General features: G+C 49.9%; 1 protein-coding gene across 5 annotated transcripts in view; it reads right to left on the reverse strand.

Annotated features, from left to right (window-relative positions):
- TIAM2 (TIAM Rac1 associated GEF 2) overlaps positions 1-14,636 on the reverse strand; it is a 246,507-nt gene that overhangs the window by 152,001 nt on the left and 79,870 nt on the right. For 3 of the 5 annotated variants that reach the window (XM_070073350.1, XM_070073353.1, XM_070073352.1), the window contains exon 2: positions 5,044-5,140. The exons of 1 other annotated variant lie outside the window; for it this stretch is intronic. The gene's annotated coding sequence lies outside the window, so the exon portion shown is untranslated. Of the gene's footprint in view, positions 1-5,043; positions 5,141-7,429; positions 7,469-14,636 lie in introns of those variants that run through there. One more of the 5 variants, XM_070073351.1, reaches the window with a different exon arrangement.

Below are 14,636 nucleotides of genomic sequence, written 5' to 3' on the forward strand. Positions count from 1 at the left end.
CTCCAGCATGCGCACACGTGTGCACACGTGCACATACACACACACACGTGCTCCTCTGTTTTTCTTGAAATCTGAAACTCTGTGGAAATAGTATTAGTTACTCCACATACTACTATGGAGACACTGATAAAAACAACTTCTTCCATTTTCTCCTAATTCTACTACGAGAAACAGCAACCGGCACTTGGTGTTGGGAAGACTTCGTGGAGAAGTGGCAAACTGCCCAGAATGACCCACTCCAAAAGTGAGCACTCAGTTCCCAAAGGACCAATAGCATTCGTTCTCCCTGACCTGTGACAGCTAACGGAGAACCTAAAAGGTAACCTGTAGAAGTGAAATGGACACTTGGAGAAGCAACGACTTTGAGCAGCCCTTCTCTCAACTGTTGAGAAACAGGTTTTTCCCCAAACTATTTGTTGAATTCTTAACACAGAGTTAATCACATGTGTATAAAGTTAACTGAAAATACATCTTAGTAAAAAATAAGAAAGGGAATAGGAGAGGGAGAAAGTAGAGGTTGGGAGAATGGGTGGGAGGTCGGGTATGGTGGTGGGAAGAATCACTATGTTCCTAAAGCTGTGATTATGAAATGTATGAAGTTTGTATTCCTTAAATAAAAGGTTTCTGGGGGAAAAAAAAAACAAAGGTAGCACCTGTACAGCTCCAACTATCTGCTGCCCCCACTGAGAACGCAGAACCAATGCTTCTAGATGAACTATATTTTTCAAGAAACACCGAAAGCCCGGCATTTATATAAAATTTTCAGTTTTTAAGTGTAGGCAACTGATTTAAACTTCCTTAACATACTCATCAGGGACATATTTTTTTCCACTCAAACCGAGGTCATCCACAGCCCAAAACCAGCAGAAGCTCATTAGTTTGCAATTTCTGATGCAAACAACAAAACACACCCAGGAACATTTTCAATTAAAAAGCATTTTAAAGCGAAACACTCAGCAGTGCCAACATCCAGACTTCCACAGTTAACTCCTGCCTCTAGGGGCAGGCACCTCCCACTGCTAATTTGGCCACGGCAACCAGGTGCACAGGCCTGATTTTGGAGAGGGGCCGTTTAGACATAAGGAGCACCGTCGAGACCACAGAGCCACGCCATCGCCTGTGGTGCATGGTGCAAGCCACTCTCCGGAGCTCCGCACCTGCGGCCGACCACCAGCCTGCAAACGCCACCTCCAGCCCTGAGACGTTCACTGCTGCACGGGGTCACCCACCCACTTTTCTGACAACTTCCTAAGGAAGTCCTTCTTCTCATGAAACCCAAAGCAGCCTCCCCTACTGCCCAGAGGCAGATCAAGCATCGTCCTCATCCTCACACACACGTCCCCACCAAGTTTCCTGCTTGCTAAAATTACACATTCCATCGCCTCCATCTTTATTGATAGGACGCCCTCACACACATCCCCAGCCTTGATCAGCCTCCCTGGACATCCGTGGGCATCTGAAATCTGAGGGCTGGAGGAAGGGAAGGAGGACACTTAGGTTACTCAGCGCCAAAGTCTGCCAGTGGGCCGGGGGCCGGGGGCCGGGGTGTGGCCTGTGCCTTGTTTCGTCCCACAGAGCTCATCTTTGATTTGTGTGATTATTGGTGTTTTGCAAATGAGGAAACAAAGGCCAAGTGAAGTTAAGTAATTTGCTAAAGCTCACAAAACCAGTATAACTAAAAAATTTAAACCAAGTCTGCCTGATGCCAATGAGTATCAGTGTTGTTATTCATACAGAAAATGGTATCTTTGGGCTGGCACTGTGGCGTAGCAGGTAAAGCCGCCGCCTGCAGTGCCAGCATCCCATATGTGCGCCAGTTCGAGTCCCCACTGCTCCATTTCCAATCCAGCTCTCTGCTATGGCCTGGGAAAGCAGTGGAAGATGGCCCAAGTCCTTGGGCCCCTGCACCCACGTGGGAGACCCAGAGGAAGCTCCTGGCTTTGGATCAGCACAGCTCCATACATTGCAGTCATCTGAGGAGTGAACCAGTGGATGGGAGACCTCTCTCTCTCTCTCTCTCTCTCTCTCCTTCTCCATGTAACTCTTTCAAATAAATAAATAAATCTTTTTTAAAAAAGAAGAAAATGGTATCTTTTCAATCACTTTTACTCATAACTCGATTGTCATAAGCAAGTTTGTTCTTTTTGTTTTATTTATTTGAAAGGCAGAGTGACACACACACATACACACACACAGAAAGGGGGGGGGGGAGTTCTCCCACCTGCTGGCTCATTCCCCAAACAACTACAATGGCCCGGGCTCGGTCAGGCCAAAGCCAGGAACCAAGAATTCCATCCAAGTCTCCCACATAGGTAGCAGGGGCCCATGTGCTTGGGTCATCTCCCATTGCTTTTCTCAGGCCATCAGCAGGGAGCTCGATTGGAGGTGGAGCAGCCAGGACTCAAACTAGCACTCTGATAACAAGATGTCCAGTGATGGGGTTGGCTCTGTGGCGTAGCAGCTGAAGCCGCCGCCTGCAGTGCCAGCTTCCCATATGGGCGCCGGTTCAAGTCCTGGCTGCTCCACTTCCAATCCAGCTCTCTGTTGGATCCAGCTCTCCACACTGCTGTGGCCTGGGAAAGCAGGCCACAAGTCTTTGGGCCCCTGCACCTGCACGGGAGACCTGGAAGAGGCTTGTGGCTCCTGGCTTTGGATTGACACAGCTCTGGCCATGGTAGCCAACTGGGGAGTAAACCAGCAGATGGAAGACCTCTCTCTCTCTGCCTCTCCTTCTCTCTCTGTGTAACTCTGACTTTCAAGTAAATAAATACATCTTAAAAAAAAAAAAAAAAAAAAGATGCCAGCGACACAAATGGCAGCCCCTGAGCAAATCTACTGTTTCAGATGAGCTCAGACCTGAACTGCTCTATTCAACTCAAAACAAATTCTCCATTGAAAGGATTGAAAAAAAAAAATCCTCGAATTTGTATCACCATCTGATGAATGGTTCTCACACACCACACCATGCTACACACACACACCATGCTACACACCACACCATGATACACACACACACCGTGCTTAAACCCAGTTGATATACTGAATATATAAAAATAAGAACATATGCCAAATACAGAAATATATGTAGCACATACATTACCACACTTAATCACAGTCATTGCCTGAAGAAAATATTTTATAACCCCTATTTTACCAAAGGAAAAACTGAGGCACCAAGAGATTAAATAACCTACTCATAGTCACCCAGTCAGGAAACACCAGAAGCAGAATTCACAAAACTCAGTCAGTCTAACTGGAATAAATCCAGGCTTCAGGCTTTCCAAGGAAGCGTATTTCAGAAGTGGTTTGTTTTGTCTTTATTTGAGGCAGAAATAGAGATAGACAGAAAGATCTCTCCCATCTGCTAGTTCATTCCCTTAATCCCTGCATCAGCCAGGGCTGGGCCACGCTAGAGCCCGGAGCCAGGAATTCAATCCAGGCTTCCCATGTAGGTGGCAGAGACCCAACGACTCGGGCCCCCACTGCTGCCTCCCAGGGTCTGCATTAGCAGGAAGCTAGGACGGGAAGTGGAGCCACTACTGGAACCCAGGACTCCAATGTGGGATGCCGGTGGCCCTGGTAGCATCTTAACCACTAGGCCAAATGCCTAACTCAGTAGAGATTTTGAGCCTCATCCAAGTGTTCGTTAAACACCTCTTCAAGCCTAATTAGATACTCCTTCTGATGATTTCCATGCAGATGATAAAAAAGGATCAGTTAACACAAACAAAAACTATATTTGCAAATGAACCCAGAAATGTTAGACAACCTCCTATTTACAAAGCTAAACTCAACGACTCTGTGAGGAACAACTCATGCTCTCAGGAACACAACTAAATAGACTAACTGTTCAAAATCTCCTCCAGAGAGAGCAAACTTCCCACCTATGACACTCAGCAGCTTACCCAAGAAGCCTCATCGGACTGTGAAACTCATGCATTTAGTTGAGAAGTATCTGCGGTGCACCAGATGGGATTGTGGCCTTGGAGAGAGGTGATGAGTGAGATAAAGGTCAAGGGTACCTCTCTTCTGGAACTTCCGAGGCCAGGACGGCCGTGATGGAGAGCGAGCCGGTACCAGGTGAGAAAGGGAGCAGCCCTCTGCAGAGGGGAAGACAGGGGAGGTGGCACCAGCAGCCGGCAGGTTTTCGAACGGACCTCGGGACGAGACCCAATGGGCACAAAGCTATGCACGCAGGAAAGAGGGGGCCAGTGTTGCTGGGCTAGCTTGCATTCAGGTGCAGGTGCTTCAGCAAACCCCACAGACTCTGCGGGCTCCCGGGTCGCACCTGCAAGGGTGACAAACACTGCCAGGCGCTGGGCAGCCTCCCGGTGTGAAGCCCTCACCTGAACCCAGCGCATCTGTCAGTCAGCACCTTGGCCTGACGGTCGTCGCTGGAACCCACTTTTGGCTCCGTGGTTGCTCCACATCCAGGTCTCCTGAGTTCACCTGACCTTACAACCCCAACCGGAAACTACACATCAGGTATGACTTCAAAGGGCTCACAGAAAGTGAAATCAAAGTTATTTGGGTGCAAATTTTTTTTTTTTTGAAATTCATACATACAGAAGGTCTTCAGAAAGCTCATGGAAAATGCATACTGGGAAAAACTATAAGTGGATTTTTAAAAATCTTTGCACCAAACTAAACTTATCTTCTAATTCCATTTTCCAGGAAGCTTTTGAAGTTCCCTTGTCATCTGCACTGGTCCTGAAGCAGGCGGTCCTAGTGTGTGTGCTCATGACACCCACAGAGATGCAAACGAAGGCTTCTCCACCCAAGGTCCCAGAGAGGGCCGGCATCAGAGCATCCCACATTGAGTGCGTCAGCCAGCACAGCAAACCAAGTGCCCGTGCCACAGCCTGCACAGGCCCGGAGCCCTGCACCTGCAGGGACCTCAGCAGCCGGCGCCTGAGAAGTCCACTCCGCTTGCCCCATTCGGACCCACATACAAAGAGCCGTTAACAGAGCTACAGGGCACCCAGTCAGTTAAGCAAAGACACGGACTGACACACCCTGTTGGAGTCTCTGAGATACACTTACCCATGGAGGCAGTGTGACGACACTCAGTGTAACCTCTCATTCACCCACAATCAGCTGGCGGAGGAGGCTGGTCTGTCATCCACGCGCACGCACGACCCTAGCAGAGGGAGGCAAAATCACAGGGAGTGAGCAGCAGGCTTTCAAAATTAGAGCTGCTATAATGAAAGCTGCACTTCCGAGCTTGTCCCAGGAAGGGAGACTCTAAAGGAGCAATCAGAGGAATAAGGATCTTCCCACATTTTTCTTTTTTTTACAGGCGGAGTTAAGACAGTGAGAGAGAGACAGAGAGAAAGGTCTTCCTTCCATTGGTTCACCCCCGAAATGGCCACCACGGCTGGCGCACTGTGCCGATCTGAAGCCAGGAGCCAGGTGCTTCTCCTGGTCTCCCAAGGGGTGCAGGGCCCAAGGACCTGGACCATCCTCCACTGCACTCCCGGGCCACAGCAGAGAGCTGGCCTGGAAGAGGGGCAACTGGGACAGAACCGGCACCCCAACGGGGACTAGAACCCGGGGTGCCGGCGCCGCAGGCGGAGGATTAGCCTAGTGAGCTGCGGCACTGGCCGATCTTCCCACATTCTAATAAGAGAAGTATATTTCTCATAACTTACATGGCTAAGCCATCTGGCAGGTAGATGGACGGATTGATGGAGAGGGGAGAAAGGGAGAAAAGAGAGAGAAAAACAAACAGATATAGATATATAACAGACATAGGTGATGAAAAGAGCGAGAGCGAGCAAGGTTACTGTGACCAAGCCGCTGCTCCAGGTGTTGGAAACAGATCAGTAAATAAGAAAGTACCAGATCCCCTGAGTTTCATTTCAATGGGGAAAAGCAGTCAAAACAAACAGGTAAACAAGACAACTCTCCCAGAGGGAGACACGCGGTGCAGCCTCACAACCAGGGCTGAGACGGCGAGTGCCAAGCGGCTGTCTCACAGCGAAGGCGGCGCAGACGTGGACTAAGTTGGGGAATGATCCCCCAGGCAGAGGGACAAGCCGAGAGCCCGGCGAGACCCGGCCCGTCCTGAACAGCCCTTGGGGACTGCGTGGCACAGTCCAAATGCAAGTGGGCTGAGGCCAAGGCCAGGGCTGCCGCAGTGACAAGCCAGCAGGTGTCGGGGTCCTCTCATTTCCTGGAGAATAAGGTCCTGTCCCTGTGTTTGATGCACTGCCCACCAGTCTATTAACATTTGTCAACATCCCAGAACACGCCTCCTTTCTTTTTCCCATTGTTTAGGATGTAGGGGCCATCCTCTTGGACTGCACATGGAAGAGACGCCAAGTGCAGCCCCCACCACCTCTGCTCACATCCGGCCTGTGGGAGGGAGCTGCCTGGTCACCACGATTAGCCCAGCTGGGCTCCGAGGTCACGGGCATTCGGGGGCCAGAGCTGGCTTCAGCGGAGGTGGGCAGGAGCCAGGGTTGTTGTAGGGGCCAGTGCTGCCCTCGCGTCCTTCCAGTTCCTTTGGGCCTCACCTGACACCATGTTCAAGGATGCTATGGGGGGGGGGGTGCCCTACCCCAGGCACCCTGTGGGGGCCACTAGCCAGAGCCTCTGCAGCGGACCCCCGTGGATGGTCACTGTGGCTGGGTGCCTCATTCCCCTGGGGTATGGGGAGCCCAGCCCTCCAGCACGTGGGCCCCCAGAGCACCACAGGCCAGGACAAGAGACCCTGCAGGCCTGAATGTATCATACAGTTTTTAATCTTATTTTAAAAAAATTTTTTAATGCTGCATTTTAAGCAAAAACAAGAAACAAAGAAAGAAAATGTAGGGACCAGTGCTGTGCACAGCAGGTTAAGTCGCAGCCTATGACATCATTATCCCATACTGGACACCAATTCTCGTCCTGGTTGCTCCAGTTCTGATCCAGCTCTCTGCTAACGGGCCTGGGAAGGCAGCACTTTGGTCCCTGGCTCCGACGTGGGAAACCTGGATGGGTGCTCTGGGCTCCTGGCTTCAGCCTGGCACAGCCCCAAGCCATGGTAGCCATTTGCAGAGTGAACCATGGAAGATGGAGCTTTCCTTCAAATAAATAAAATAAATCACTTTTTAAAATATAAAATAACTGCTTCCAAAAGTGAGATGTGTCTTTCTATAAAGCATTACCTCCCCTCTGAGATCCGCAAAAGAAACAAGGAGAGTAGCCCTTGTCTGAAGGCATTTGACCAGAAGTATTTCAGATCGTGGAGTTTTAAAGATTCTGGAATATTTGCACAAATTTTACTATTCTAAGTACTTAATGGGATAAAGCAGTAAAGTACTTAATAAAGCGGCTGAAACACGTGCCCTGTTACGCGGCGATCAATCAGCACCGGCCTTTCACTGGAATTCACTGCTGCTAGGAGAGGTTTGAGGACCACAGTGACTCACGCTGCAGAGCTCACCTGTCGAACGAGGCAGGGTAGACATGACTTTCACTTGTAGGACTGCAGAATATCAGAGCTGGAGCAGACTTTTTTCTTTTTAAAAGATTGCTTACTTGAAAGGCAGAGTTAGAGAGAGAGAGAGAGAGTGAGAGGAAAGAGAGAGACAGAGAATTGATCAATCTTCTGGCTGCTGATTCCAACTCCAAATGGCCACAATGGCTGGGCATTCGAGTCTCCCACTTGGGTGCAAGGGCCCAGAGACTCGGGCCACCTTCCGCTGCCTTCCTGGACACATCAGCAGGGAGCCGGATTGGAAATGGCATGGCCAGGATCCGAACCTGCGCTCATATGGGATGCCAGCATCACATGACAAACCCAGTGCACCACGATGCCAGCCCTGGGGTGGCAGTCCAAGGACCACTGCCTGTGACACAGGCATCTCATATGGATGCTGGTTCAAGTCCCAGCTGCTCCACTTCCGATCCAGCTCCCTGCTAATGCACTGGGAGAGCAGAAGATGGCCCAAATGCTTGGGCCCCTGCCACCCAGGTGGGATACCCGGATGAAGCTCCCGGGTATGGCGTGGCCCAGCCCTAGCCGTTGTGGCTGCTTAGGGAGTGAACCAGCAGACAGAAGGTTTCCAACTCTGCCTCTCAAATAAATAAATAAATCTTTAAATAAACAAACTCAGAACAAGTCCCTTACGCTCTATGTGAGAATTTAAAGCTCCAAGAGGTAGCATGATTTACCGGAGATAAATCATTCATTCAGAGAAACTTTTTAGAAACCTTACATATTTGGTGAAGAATGCTAGTTTTATAGAATAAATTCCATAGTAATAAAAATTCTTAATTCCCATTAACCCAATATGGATAAAAATTAAAGTTTTTAAGTGGTAACAAATCTGAATCAAGCTTCACTGGGTTCTATCTAAATACATCCTGGTGACAATGATCTTTAAAACCAAAAATTGGTATATTTTACTGATGGCCAGATGGTTAATCACTAACCAAAAACTGTAAGTTACAAAATATGCCATATTTGAATATTTGCAATGCTAGTAATACGGCATCTCAAGCATCTGTCATGAGCTAGAGCTTCCACACATTCATTCCAAACACCTTGCTATTCCAGGAACTGACAGTTTTTTTTTTTTCCTATGCCATGCATATACTACTCCACGCTGGGAATGCCTCCTTGGAGAACTCCTAATTAACCCTCAAAACCCAGCTCATGTCTCACCTCTGCCGTGAAGCCTTCCCTGATTACTTCCTCATCCAACAATCTCAAGGTCGCCCTTCCCTCTTTCATCTCCCAACTCCATCTCCTACAGGCCTCTGTCTTGTTATTTCTTTTTCATTTGTCCGTTTGCTCTGGGAGGGAGGGGCTCATCTCGCTGTTTTCCTGCCGTCTGGGTCAGCTCCTTCCACAAGGGTGCTTCATAAACGGGTTCACGAGAAAAACCGATTCATCAAAGCGCTCACACAACACGATTTAGATCAGGTAAACCCACTGGGGAAGCTACGGCTCAGCTACTCCTCATTCTGGCTGGAAATGAACCCAGGCAGGGGGAGAACATCCCAGCTCGGTGCACACTGACGTCCACCCTGCTCGTCACGCAGATGGAGAAGGTGAGGCCCAGAAAAGACCCCAGAGTGGGAAACAGCGGGGGCTGGGGCACATCAGCCCTGTCCCCGGGGGGCACGGCAGCAGCTGTCAAGGTGCCCTTCACGGGTCCCAGTGTCCTTGTCACTGCCTCGTCCACTCTCACGTACCGCGGAACCACCTGCACAAAGTGTCATCTAAGTGGATCGGACGGCAGCCCTCTTCCACACGTGCAGCCCAGGTGTAGCAGTGAGGTAGGGACAATAGCTCACACCCACAGCAGGATCTAACCGGGCCCTCCAGTGCTTATCTCTGAGACCCCAGGTAGTGCTTGATAAACCACATCTGTAGTGAAACTCCCACATCGCTTTGCTTTTAGTTAAAAGCTACAAAGAGTGTGCGTGTGTCTATCACAGCAGGTGCCAATCAACACGTCACTCACGCACTCATCAGCCTGAGAACCAGCCAGTCCTGGAGCCTGCCTCCGAGACGTCACTCTGATGTAACAGGAATGCCTTTCACATTTTCCGATTTTAAAGTGCTCAGGATTCTGCCCCTCCCCCAAAGAGCTGGATTTGGACTTTCAGCTATATACTAAAAGGGGGTGGGGGGCGGTACATGGTGAGGGGAGGCCACACCGGAACTGCTGTGACACCGGGCAATCTAGGAGCAGGCTATGCAGGCCAGGAGTGAGTCCACGGGCACCAGGGTGGATAAAGCTTTCACCACGGGCGCGGGCACTGGGGCGTGGGTAAGACGCTGCTGGGGGTGGCCACATTCCACATGGGGGAGGGGGGGTCTGGGTTTGAGTCCAGACTCTGCTTCCGATTCCAGCTGCTTGCTAATGTGCACCTTCGAGGCAGCAGGACTTGGGCCCCCGCCACCCACCTGGGAGACACGGATTGAGTTCCTGCTCCTGGTTTCAGTCTGGCCCAGCCCTTGACTGCTGTGTTCATTTAGGGAGCGAAACACCGCATGGGAGGTCTCTCCGGCTGTCTGCCTTTCAGATAAAATGAAATTTTAAAAATGAAATAAAACTTTCACTGCCATCAACCCCATGCACATGCATCAACAAGGGACAACAGGGGGTCCTGGGAAGAGAGGCCCTCAAAGCCTGCACCCCGCACCTGACTCAGCCAGAAGAAGGGATTTCTCACACTGTGGAGCACTGAGCCTGGGTTAGAAAGTTAAGCGAAAGTATTTATTGCAAAAACTAGAAGGGGGGGAAAAAAGAGGAGGGAGTGAAGTATCGTTATTAGAATTGTATCTATGGGCTGGCGCCGCGGCTCACTAGGCTAATCCTCCGCCTTGCGGCGCCGGCACACCGGGTTCTAGTCCCAGTCGGGGCGCCGGATTCTGTCCCAGTTGCCCCTCTTCCAGGCCAGCTCTCTGCTGTGGCCCGGGAAGGCAGTGGAGGATGGCCCAAGTGCTTGGGCCCTGCACCCCATGGGAGACCAGGAGAAGCACCTGGCTCCTGCCATCGGATCAGCGCGGTGCATCGGCCGCAGCGCACGGGCCGCGGCGGCCATTGGAGGGTGAACCAACGGCAAAGGAAGACCTTTCTCTCTGTCTCTCTCTCTCTCACTATCCACTCTGCCTGTCAAAAAAAAAAAAAAAAGCTTTGTAAAACTATGTTTGAAGAATTCACTTTTAGTGGGGAAAAAAAAAAAAAAAAACATGAAAAAATCCTCAGTGTTACTCATTTCCCCACAATGCAAGGTTTTGTGTTGGACAGTGGTTCAAACTGAGGCTTAAGATACTTTGAAAGAACTCCTATAAAACCAGCGACAAGATGCACCAGACAGTTCTTTTCTGCTTCTACATTTGTTTTCTCTGAATACTTTTCTTTTTCTTGCTTTCTGATGTCATATACAAGATGACTAATTAGGAGCCCAATATTTTCAAAACTAAAAACCTGAACTGTACTGATTAGTATCGCAAAAGGTCAAACACCAGCAAATCTGTAAAATGCAATGAAAGAAGTTATAAATAAAAATTTAAATAGCAAAAAAAAAAGGGTATTTCTGAGAAACTTCTCTTGCAAATGCACACCATCTTCACAAGATATTCTCTTTGTAGTGCCCATCCCCCTGCATTTACCAACACGTGGAGTTTCTGGGTTGACTTCAGCCTTGTTATCAAGTTGGCAGCTTATCAACTCCGGTACAGCAACACAATGGGCGGTCAGTGTCCCAGGCCTGGGAGTGAGAAACCTGACTCCAGCCTCCATTAACCCCTCGTATGGCCCAGGGTGGTAGACTCCCCCTTCACAGGGGGATTATTTATGAGCTCAGTCTCCCCAGGCCCCTGGAGACTTCGGAGACACAATGGCCCAGCCACTCGGTGTCTCCTGCTCCGAGGCAGCAGGCAGGGCTACATCACCACGTGTTGAATGCCTGCACCAGCCCCAGCTCCCTGTTCCTGCACAAATGGCCGAGGAAATCGGACACTGCCCACAACAAAGGAGAACTCAGGGGGCCCAGCAGACTCCATGCTGTTAGGGGGGCTGCCATTCATGACAAAGGGATGGCTGATTACACTGAAAACAGCAAGTTTCAGTCAAGCCCACACAGCAGACTGCACGCGGCACAGAACGCATTGCTTAGTCTGCCCCAACTTACAGCAAGGCCCTTGCTACTTACACAGTGGCTCACGTGAAACACCAAAAAGAATCAACGAACAGCTCGGGGCAGAACAAGCTGGACCCACCGGGGTCATTGTGTCCGCTAAGGCCAACGGCCCCATCAGCCAGTTTGGCTTTTGTTTAGCAAAGTCATCACAGAATTCCCACAAGGGTTTGCATATCCAGTGGCAAAACTGAACCAATACAAAGGTTAGCACATTAGCATTGCGCTGCCTACGTATGGGGCTATTAATAAATTAATTCAATTCAATTCAAAAGGTATTGAACGTCTATTCTGTTCCAGGCACTGTGCTAAGTGTGAATACAGTGGTGACCAAGAGCTGGAGGTCTTGAGCAGCCTGTAATGAGCCATCAATCACCACATATTGTGGTGAGGATTATGGTCCAGGGGGTAAGATGCTGTGCAAGTGGCCCCTAGCCCAGACTTTAAGGAAACCCGAATAGGAGAATACCAGGGCCAAGTGTTGTGGCACAGTAGATTAGCTGCTGCTTGGGACACCAGCGACCCTTATCAGAGTGCCTGGAATAGAGTCCTGCCTCTGCCTCTGCTTCCGATCCAGCTTCCCACTAATGTCCCTAGGAGATAGCTTGAGCCATCACGTGGACGTCTGGATGGAATTCCTGGCTCCTGACTTCAGCCTGGCCCCCATTCATCAGACAGCCTTCTACTTGTCAATCAAAGTGCCCACCTTCCCATGATGCATCTGTTGCAGCCAGGACCTGGGCACAAAGGAGCTAAAAGGAGATAGAAGACGGGAGAGCACTCTTTTCCCACCTTGGAGCTCACTTAGAGGTAGTGCCCGTCACCTTGATGCTCAGACAGAGCCCTGCCCTCCTAGTCTCAGCTAGAACTTACCAGCCAAGTTCCATCTTTGGCTTTTCTTTTCTTCCTAGTTTACAGGCAATTCTCTGGCCCACTCACATTGTGCATTTCTCTATGTCAAGTGGCCCACAGGGATATGTGAATGTGTTCATCCCCCACTGCCAAATAAACTGTTTCTGTTTGCACATGACACCAGTCTCTGCTTAATATTTCAATCTCTGTGGGAGACAAGAACCCGGATTAAAAAATAATTCATGGCTGGCGCCATGGCTCACTTGACTAATCCTCCACCTGCGGCACCAGCACACCGGGTTCTAGTCCCAGTTGGGGTGCTGGTTCTATCCTGGTTGCTCCTCTTCCAGGCCAGCTCTCTGCTGTGGCCTGGAAGTGCAGTGGAGGATGGCCCAAGTGCTTGGGCCCTGCACCCCATGGGAGACCAGGAGAAGCACCTGGCTCCTTCCTGGCTTCGGATGGGCGCAGCGCGCCAGCCACAGCAGCCATTTGTGGGGTGAACCAACGGAAGGAAGACCTTTCTCTCTGTCTCTAACTCTGCCTGTCAAAAAAAAATTAATAATTCCCATCACTGTGACTGTGACTGCATCGCGCAAGGATGACCGAGGCACAGCACTGCTTTTCAAAAGTCTTGAAAGGAGCAGGACAGGAAAGGCAGCAAAGACACTTCCCCGAGTCTATGTGGAGGCGGGACAAACCGATGCTGTGCTGAGGCCGGCCAGAGACTCTCCTGGCTGAATCAAAAGGAGAAACACTGAAACACAAAACAGCACCAAACATACGCGCTCTATCTGACACGGTCAGTAGCAATAGCCATTCGCGAGGAAGGTGATCTGGATCCAGCTTAAAAGCAGAAAATCACAAAACATCAAGGAAAACATCAACCTCTGGCAAACTTACAAATTTAAGGAAGGTCTGAAGGTGTGTGGAATCCATTTTCAAAGCAGGAAAGGCAGGTACCACACACCTTCAAAGAGACCAGGCCATGATCAAGAAAGATGGCCGAGGGTGCCCCATCCAGGCCTGGAGGGAGAGCCACTCCCGAGGGTGGGAGTGCAGGCAGTGGAGGAGCGTGTGTCAGGCTCGCCAGGTGACCCAGCCTCGAGGAACGCGTCCCATACGGCCCTGAAGCCCCACAGGAGGGCAGCAGGAATAAGAACAGAGACCAAGGAGCTGGCGACCCGTCAGAGGCAGGTCAAAGCATGGATCCTGATGAAGCAAGAAACGGATCGGGACACGCGATGCCCCTCGGCTCCAGGCTGTCTCTTGAGCCTTAGTCATTAGGTGCCAATCTGGAAAGCAGAACTCAGAAGCCAGCAACCCAGAAGCCCCTTCTCAGAGGCGCGAGACCACCGTCATTAGTCAATAATGAGCACTACTCGTAAGGTCATCGGTAACGTCAAAAGTGGCCTGGGCACTCCGCAGTGTATTTGCCAAATGGGAAGTGTTCGTCCCTAAGAGGGCTGGAGCACGTGGATCCACAGGGCAGCGAGGAGCCAAGAGCAAGCTCAGGTCTGCCACCTGCCAGCGCCTGCCTCTGGGTCACTGAGAGGCCACAACTAATGGCGCTAAGGACTGTGGTGAAAACAAAATGAGACAAAATCTTAGCTACTTGACATAAGGCCCAGAACAAGCCGACGAGTGTTACATCACACACGTGAGCTCTCTCCTCCTGTCCTGTTTCTGTAAGCCTTGCCATGAAACCGGGCTTCCTTCTACACTAAGCAGCGCTAATAAAAACTCTGAATTATTTTTAACAAGTGCATGGCTAGTGAGATGACTCAGTAATACCAAGGCCAGGACTCAATGTCTGTTACTAACAAATAGGGCAAAATATTTTTTAAAAATATTTCTCTAGGAACTGAGTAGGTAAGTAAATTGTAAGTGAGAGTAGGTAGGGAACTTGTAAGTGAAAGGGAAATTGTAATTAAGAAACCTGCAAAATTAGAGATTGCTGTGCTTCATTACCTACAATAATATTCTAGAAAATATTTTCATAACATTCTAAAGTCAACAGTAATTAAATTAATTATGGCATGTAGGCCTTTTTTCACCCCAGGCAAGCATGGGAGCCTTCCAAAGGGGCAAGTAATTGTTGATTCTTTTCTGAGCTTAGCATACAAATAGGCCTTGGGGCCAGC

Source organism: Oryctolagus cuniculus, chromosome 5 (genome assembly GCF_964237555.1).
Source record: "Oryctolagus cuniculus chromosome 5, mOryCun1.1, whole genome shotgun sequence".
Taxonomy (NCBI): domain Eukaryota; kingdom Metazoa; phylum Chordata; class Mammalia; order Lagomorpha; family Leporidae; genus Oryctolagus; species Oryctolagus cuniculus.